We start from the raw sequence: 7,446 nt of genomic DNA on the forward strand, positions 1-7,446 counted from the left end.
GGCATTTGGAATCTCCTTTAAAAAATGAAACACGTATTTTTTGTTTTCGGAAACCACTTAAGGGGCTGTAAAGAATTGAAAAGCGGGTAAATTTTTAAAATGAGTACCGGTATATCTACAGCCAAAAACTTTACATCTTATAGATAAGAAACTTGGTATTTGGAAAGTCCTTTAAAAATGCAGGAACATGTATCTTTTTGTTTCTTTTTGTTTCAGATGGGATGGGGGAAGGACTGATAAAGGTGTCGAATTCCTTTTATGGAGGTAATTATATCTCAAAAGACTGAAGATGTTACAGATGTGGAAACAAGTATTTGGAATTTCCTTTAAAAATAAATTTGAGAGAAGACTTTTTCACATGTACGTCAAACCATTAATTCCAGCCTTCAATTAAAAGACTAATGATTATGCTACCTTTGCACGGTCAAAATACCAGTTCTATGTCGCATGGTCGTCTTAGCTCCAAAAGGCAATACCACAAACGTGGTTTACGAAGAGTTTCTGGGGTAAATGAAACTCAATTTTTCGGCGAGTTTTTATACTTTAAGGATTTTTAGATAATGTCTTAGTACAATGCCGAGGAACGATTACTTTCATCACATTACGAAATCCACGCGAGCGAAGCCGCGGGTAACTGCTGGTATTTGAAAATTGCATGAGAGAACAGTACCAAATGAATGAAGTGTTGCAATAATAGCCATAGTGTACAAGGGAAAGGGTGACGAATATAAAGCGGATAATTAGAGGCCAGACGTGTGTTGTTCATAAGCTCTGGGAAAGTATTCTTTCCGGTTGTATTGGGCACGTTTGCGAAATTATAACTGGCTTGATAGAAGGCAGTTCTAGTTTAAGAAAGTTTATTCCTGTGAAGCTGAATTTGTAGGATTCCAACAAGATATAGCAGATATTCTAAACTCAGGAGGTCAAATGGACTGTATCGCCACTGAACTATCTAAAGTGTATGGGAGATTACTGACGAAAATGAGGTCTATTGGACTAGACAAAAGAGTGGTCCAAAGGGTAGCTGCACTTCTAGAAAATAGAACTCAGAGAATTATGTAGAGTAGGTGAAGCGTTACCTGATCCCGAAATGTTTATGAGGGGGTCCCGCTGTGCAGTATTATTATAACTTTATATTTTCTTATCAGGGTGTTAGGGGTACAAGTGCAGATATTAAGCTAGTCGGCAAAAAAAAATCTCATAATATATGCTATGTACTTTTAACCTTGTCCTATTAGATTTCCCATAACTGAGCCAAATATTTCAGGACCTAATGTGTTTTGAACGGCCGTAGCAGGATACGCCGGTTATGTCATTCTGTCCACGCGTAGTGGAAGTACAGTAGCAGAGTATAGGGCTTGTTGAACCTGTTTCTTATCGCAGGCCAACACATGTTGTGCACTTCCCCTAAAGGCTTGGCAAGTAGGAGAGGTTGGCTCACGTGCCAGGCCACTTGCTGTACTCGAAAACCGGTCTAGGGGAGCCTGTGTGAAAAGTACACAGAATTCTTACAGTGACGTCGAAGATCCGTACCAGCACATGCATGCGAATCAAGTGTTGTGTAGTTGTGTGTGATTTATAAGACGTCAATGGCATTACTCAGTAATCCAAACTGACAAAATGAAAGGGAATAGTTAATAAGTAAATGAAAAATGGGCGCAACATTTCTGTGCTGTTATTGGGACAGTCTACGATGAATTTCTGACAACAGACAATGCGACTTGTCTATGCTTATTCATAAACTTTTCAGGTCAATGAAAGGACGGTGGACACTGACAGAAAAGGCTATAAGTATTCAGTGAAATTGTTATTAATGAGACAATTTTCAAAAACGGTACTTACATCCATGCGTGAACATTGCTCGAAGGAAAAAGAGCTACTGTGGAATTGCCGCCGGGCATTTGTAATAGAAGGCTTATTCTTCTTTTTCCTAATCTGTTTACCCTCCAGGGTTGGTTTTCACTGGGAATCAGCAAGGGATCCCACCTCTACCGCCTCAAGGGCAGTGTCCTGGAGCGTGAGACATTGGGTCGGGGATACAACTGGGGAGAATGACCAGTACCTCACCCAGGCGGCCTCACCTGCTATGCTGAACAGGGGCCTTGCGGGAGGATGGGAAGATTGGAAGGGATAGACAAGGAAGAGGGAAGGAAGCGGCCGTGGCCTTATGTTAGGTACCATCCCGGCATTTGCCTGGATAAGTGGAAAATTACGGGAAACCACTTTCAGGATGGCTGAGGTGGGAATCGGACCACCTCTACTCATTTGACCTTCCGAGGCTTAGTGGATCCCGTTCGAGCCCTCGTACCACTTTTCAAATTTCGTGGCAATGCCGGGAATCGAACCCAGGCCTCAGGAGGTGGCGGCTAATCATACAAACCACTGCACCACAGAGGCGGACTTCTTTCAATATACGATCCCTAACACTTTCAAGAATGAGTCAAGGCGCATCATCAGCCTGGTTGCGTTTAAAACAACTCCGCCATTCGCATAATCCATCAGTTTAGTCAAAATATTTCCTTTCGATGCCTCGTCGTACGGCTTTTCTAAATGCGTGAAACATCCGCACTTCAGTTACGTGGCACACACTGAACCCAAACTTGTTTTAAATCTCACTGCCTTTTTTAAATCGTCTCCTGAACCAAAATTCTCACTCTTAGCCTTGTATTGCCTACAGAGAAAACAAGTTGCATTCTTTCTTTTTTCCTTACTTTTAGATTCGTATAATTACAGAATTCGTCCAGTCAGAGGAAACACAACCCATTCCTATCACACTATGAAGCTATTAGGTGTGTCCCAGTGAACTTCACCATTTCTGGTGAAATGTGTCCATACCTATAGTTTATCCTATGCCTTTCACTAGATTTCTTTCTTTTTTTTTTTTTTTTACTGATTCAAGTGTTTTAGGTCCGTTAACACCAGTTAATGTACTCGCGAGACCATGATAATTTATAGCCAAACCCATGCAGCAAAAGAACGTATTTCTTATCTCACATCCACACAATCAGCCTTCATGCTTGTACAATGTGCGGTTGAATTTTTTGGTATAGCCAGCTTTAATTTAGCAAGGATTCTGAACCTGTGTAATATTTAAATCAGGTTTCGGAGACCCTAGCCATTTCAGTTCTATAATATACCATCGAAAAACAGACGCCCGCTCTTGAAAATAGCTCCACAGAATTAATTTTCAATAGCAGAAATAATTAACCACCCTAAGATGTAAGCTTGGTTATTATTTTCATCATTATTATTATTATTATTATTATTATTATTATTATTATTATTATTATTATTATTATTATTATTTGCCAGTGGCTTTACGTCGCACTGACACATATAGGTCTTATGGCGACGATGGGATAGGAAAGGGCAAGGAGTTGGAAAGAAGCGGCCGTGGCCGGATCTCCCGGATGCAAGTTCACAGCTGCGCGCCCCTAACCGCACGGCCAACTCATCCGGTATTTTTATTATTATTATTATTATTATTATTATTATTATTATTATTATTATTATTATTATTATTACTATTATTATTAAGCAAAGGTAAAGAAATCACGAGGATATCACTATCCACACAAGCGGTTCCAAATCACAATCACGCCGGTAAATTAACACACACTACTTAATAGCGTACAGAATAATCACCACGAAGTATCAACGTAAATAGAGATTACAATCAAAGAATACAACACGCAGTTACCTACACCCACCCTCATCGGAGTCTCTGCCTTACAAGGGCTGCACTCGGCTAGAAATAGCCACACGAATTATAACCCGGAACAAAACGTACTGTTTTCTTTTTGAGTCTTCTAGTTTTCGTATCAGGTATTCCTGGTGAGGGTCTCATACACTGGAACAAGAGACTTATACGCCCCCTCCTTTACATCCTTACAATTACCCCAAATACCTTCATAACAATATGAAGAGATCTATCATAGGCTATACATGATTTCAGTAGTATAGATCCCTTTTGCGGCGCTCACAAGTAACCGATATTTACAAATGAGCATTCAAAAGAAAGAGAACAGACATTAGCAGTGACGAATTGCGATCTCATTTCTTAAATATCGATCATTTCTTTGAAAAATTAGTTTTTAAAATCGTACGAAGGTGGGTTTTTCTTTGCTAGTGGCTTTACATTACACCGACACAGATAGGTCTTATGGCGATGGTGGGATAGGAAAGGCCTAGGAGTTGGAACGAAGCGGCCCTGGCCATAATTGAGGTACAGCCCCAGCATTTGCCTGGTGTAAAATGGGAAACCACGGAAAACCATCTTTAGGGCTGCGACAGTAGGGTTCGAACCCACTATCTCCCAGATGCAAGCTCGCAGCCGCCCGCCCCTAACCGCATGGCCAACTCGCCCGGTGAAGTGTGCGTTTTGCAAATACTGTTCCTGTAGGAAAATACGCACCATCATTGCTGTCAACTTCACATTTTGGCCGCTGGACGCCTGTTTTATGTCATTAACGTGCTGTAAGTATCAGTTAAGAAAATAATGATAGCAAACCCCCCCCCCCCAAAAAAAAAATACTTCCGGAACATTCGTCAGTATAATAATGCACTTGCATTTTCTTCCGTTCAAGTGGATACCATAAATGTTAAAAAATCAAAGATTACATTAAGTGGTAGGTAAGACTGTCTAATATTGTACTGACTTGTTTATTCCTTAGTTCACCAGGGAGTTACTTCACCATATACTTTATGAACATGCGAGAATTCCCGCACGGGTTCCCTAGTAGTCTTTATTTAGAACTCAGTTACCCCAATGAAGATCTTTCTTATATTAACGCCCAGAGACATACAGTAGTTCCACTGAGGTACTATCACACCATCAACACAAAAAGTAAAACTGAGAAGACTTCACCGCTTGGCGAGACTCGCAGCCTGACTTTTCATCTCGTTTACCATCATATCATCTCATAGTAGAGTTATGTTCACAAATCTGTAACTTATTTATCACCCTATATAGTACATTATCAACTGAAAATAGACTCCAGATCGTTTATGTACATAAGAAAGTACAAAATTCCTGCTTCCTGTTTCCTTCTTAACATTGCTTGACCAGCTAATTCTTTAACTACTCTAATCCACAGAGTAGCCAACCAGTCAGTCACTATTTTATCTAGTTCAGTCGTTCTCAGTTTTGTCATTTGCGTACGGGGAACAACGTATTACGGTCGTGCAGAACTGTGTTATGGTATGTGCGAGTTGTAGGACAGTGCAAAGACACAGTCCCCGAGCCCAGAGAACAAACAATCGCACGTCGGGGCCAGGAAATGAACTGGAGCCCAGGAGAACAACAGGCCAACAAGAAGACCACTGTCATTATAGCAGGACAGATAGGCCTATTGATCCGTGTGAATATCTTTTAAATAGCGACATAATTCTCGATCTAGCTATAAACATTCTAACTCATGTGTGCTGGATGGTAATTTGTAATTATTCTTATCATCATCATCATCATCATCATCATCTGTTTACCCTCCAGGTTCGGTTTTTCCCTCGGACTTAGCGAGGGATCCCACCTCTACCGCCTCAAGGGCAGTGTCCTGGAGCTTCAGACTCTTGGTCGGGGGATACAACTGGGGAGTATGACCAGTACCTCGCCCAGGCGGCCTCACCTGCTATGCTGAACAGGGGCCTTGTGGAGGGATGGGAAGATGGGAAGGGATAGGCAAGGAAGAGGGAAGGAAGCGGCCGTGGCCTTAAGTTAGGTACCATCCCGGCATTCGCCTGGAGGAGAAGTGGGAAACCACGGAAAACCACTTCCAGGATGGCTGAGGTGGGAATCGAACCCACCTCTACTCAGTTGACCTCCCGAGGCTGAGTGGACCCCGTTCCAGCCCTCGTACCACTTTTCAAATTTCGTGGCAGAGCCGGGAATCGAACCCGGACCTCCGGGGGTGGCAGCTAATCACGCTAACCACTACACCACAGAGGCGGCAATTATTCTTATTATTCTTATTCTTATTCTTATTCTTATTCTTATTCTTATTCTTATTCTTATTCTTATTCTTATTCTTATTCTTATTCTTATTCTTATTCTTATTCTTATTCTTATTCTTATTATTCTTCTTCTTCTTATTATTATTATTATTACACATACATCATCACTGTATACCGTAATGACTTTCAGCTCTCAGTCTGCAACCCTCCTGTATTTACCAAACGTCACCACAATCATCTATTTGCAAGTAGTCCTGTGGACTCATTTAGTTCTTTACCTCTTATCTTTAAATCGTTAGAAACCGAGTCTAACCATCGTCGTCTTGGTCTCCCTCTACTTCTCTTACCCTCCATAACAGAGTCCATTATTTTCCTAGGTAAACTATCTTCACTCATTCGCCTCACATGACCCCACCAACGCAGCCGATTTATGCGTACAGCTTCATCCATCGAATTTATTTCTAGCTTAGCCTTTATCTCCTAAATTCCAAGTACCCTCCCGCCATTGTTCTCACCTGTTTTTAACAGCAATCATTCTCGCTAATTTCATGTCTGTTAGTTCTAACTTATGAATAAGATATCCTGAGTCCACCCAGCTTTCGCTCCCGTAAAGCAAAGTTGGTCTGAAAACAGACCGATATAAAGATAGTTTCGTCCGGGGGCTGAATTATTATTATTATTATTATTATTATTATTATTATTATTATTATTATTTCTGACTCCTTTTCGGTGCAGAGGGTCCTGGATCCGATTCTCGGCCGAGTTGGGAATTTTAATCGCGTCTGATTAATTCTTCTGGCCCGGGGACTGGGTGTGTTCAATCAATCAATCAATCAATCAATCAATCAATCAATCAATCAATCAATCAATCAATCAATCAATCAATCAATCAAACAATGATTACTGATATGCATTTACGGCAGTCGCTCAGGGGGAAGATTCCGTATCTGTTGTTTTATTAGCATTTTCTTAAATGATTGCAAAGAAATTGGAAATTTATTGAACATCTCACTTGGTAAGTTATTACAATCCCATAACTCCCCTTCCTAAAAACGAATATTGCCCCAATTTGTCCTGTGAAATTCCATCTTTATCTTCATCATGCACACATTGCCCCAACACTTTCCTCTTCATATTCAGACAACATGCTACACTACTAACCACCACAGAAACACACAATAGTGATTACATCTCTCCATATAGGAATGTCATCCGGCCATAAAACAAGGCCAAATCCACATGTGCCACGGAGTTTCGACCCGTGATCCCACAGCAGTGAGAAGAGCGGTAGAAAGAGAAGATTATTATTATTATTATTATTATTATTATTATTATTATTATTATTATTATTATTTTACAATTTGTTTCATGTCGCACCGTCACAGATAGGTCTTATGGCGACGATAGGATAGGAAAGGCCTAGGAGTGGGACGGAAGCGGCCGTGGCCTTAATTAAGGTATAACCCCAGCATTCGCCTGGTGAGAAAATGGCGAACC

The sequence above is a fragment of the Anabrus simplex genome, chromosome 2 (assembly GCF_040414725.1).
Source record: "Anabrus simplex isolate iqAnaSimp1 chromosome 2, ASM4041472v1, whole genome shotgun sequence".
Classification (NCBI taxonomy): Eukaryota; Metazoa; Arthropoda; class Insecta; order Orthoptera; family Tettigoniidae; genus Anabrus; species Anabrus simplex.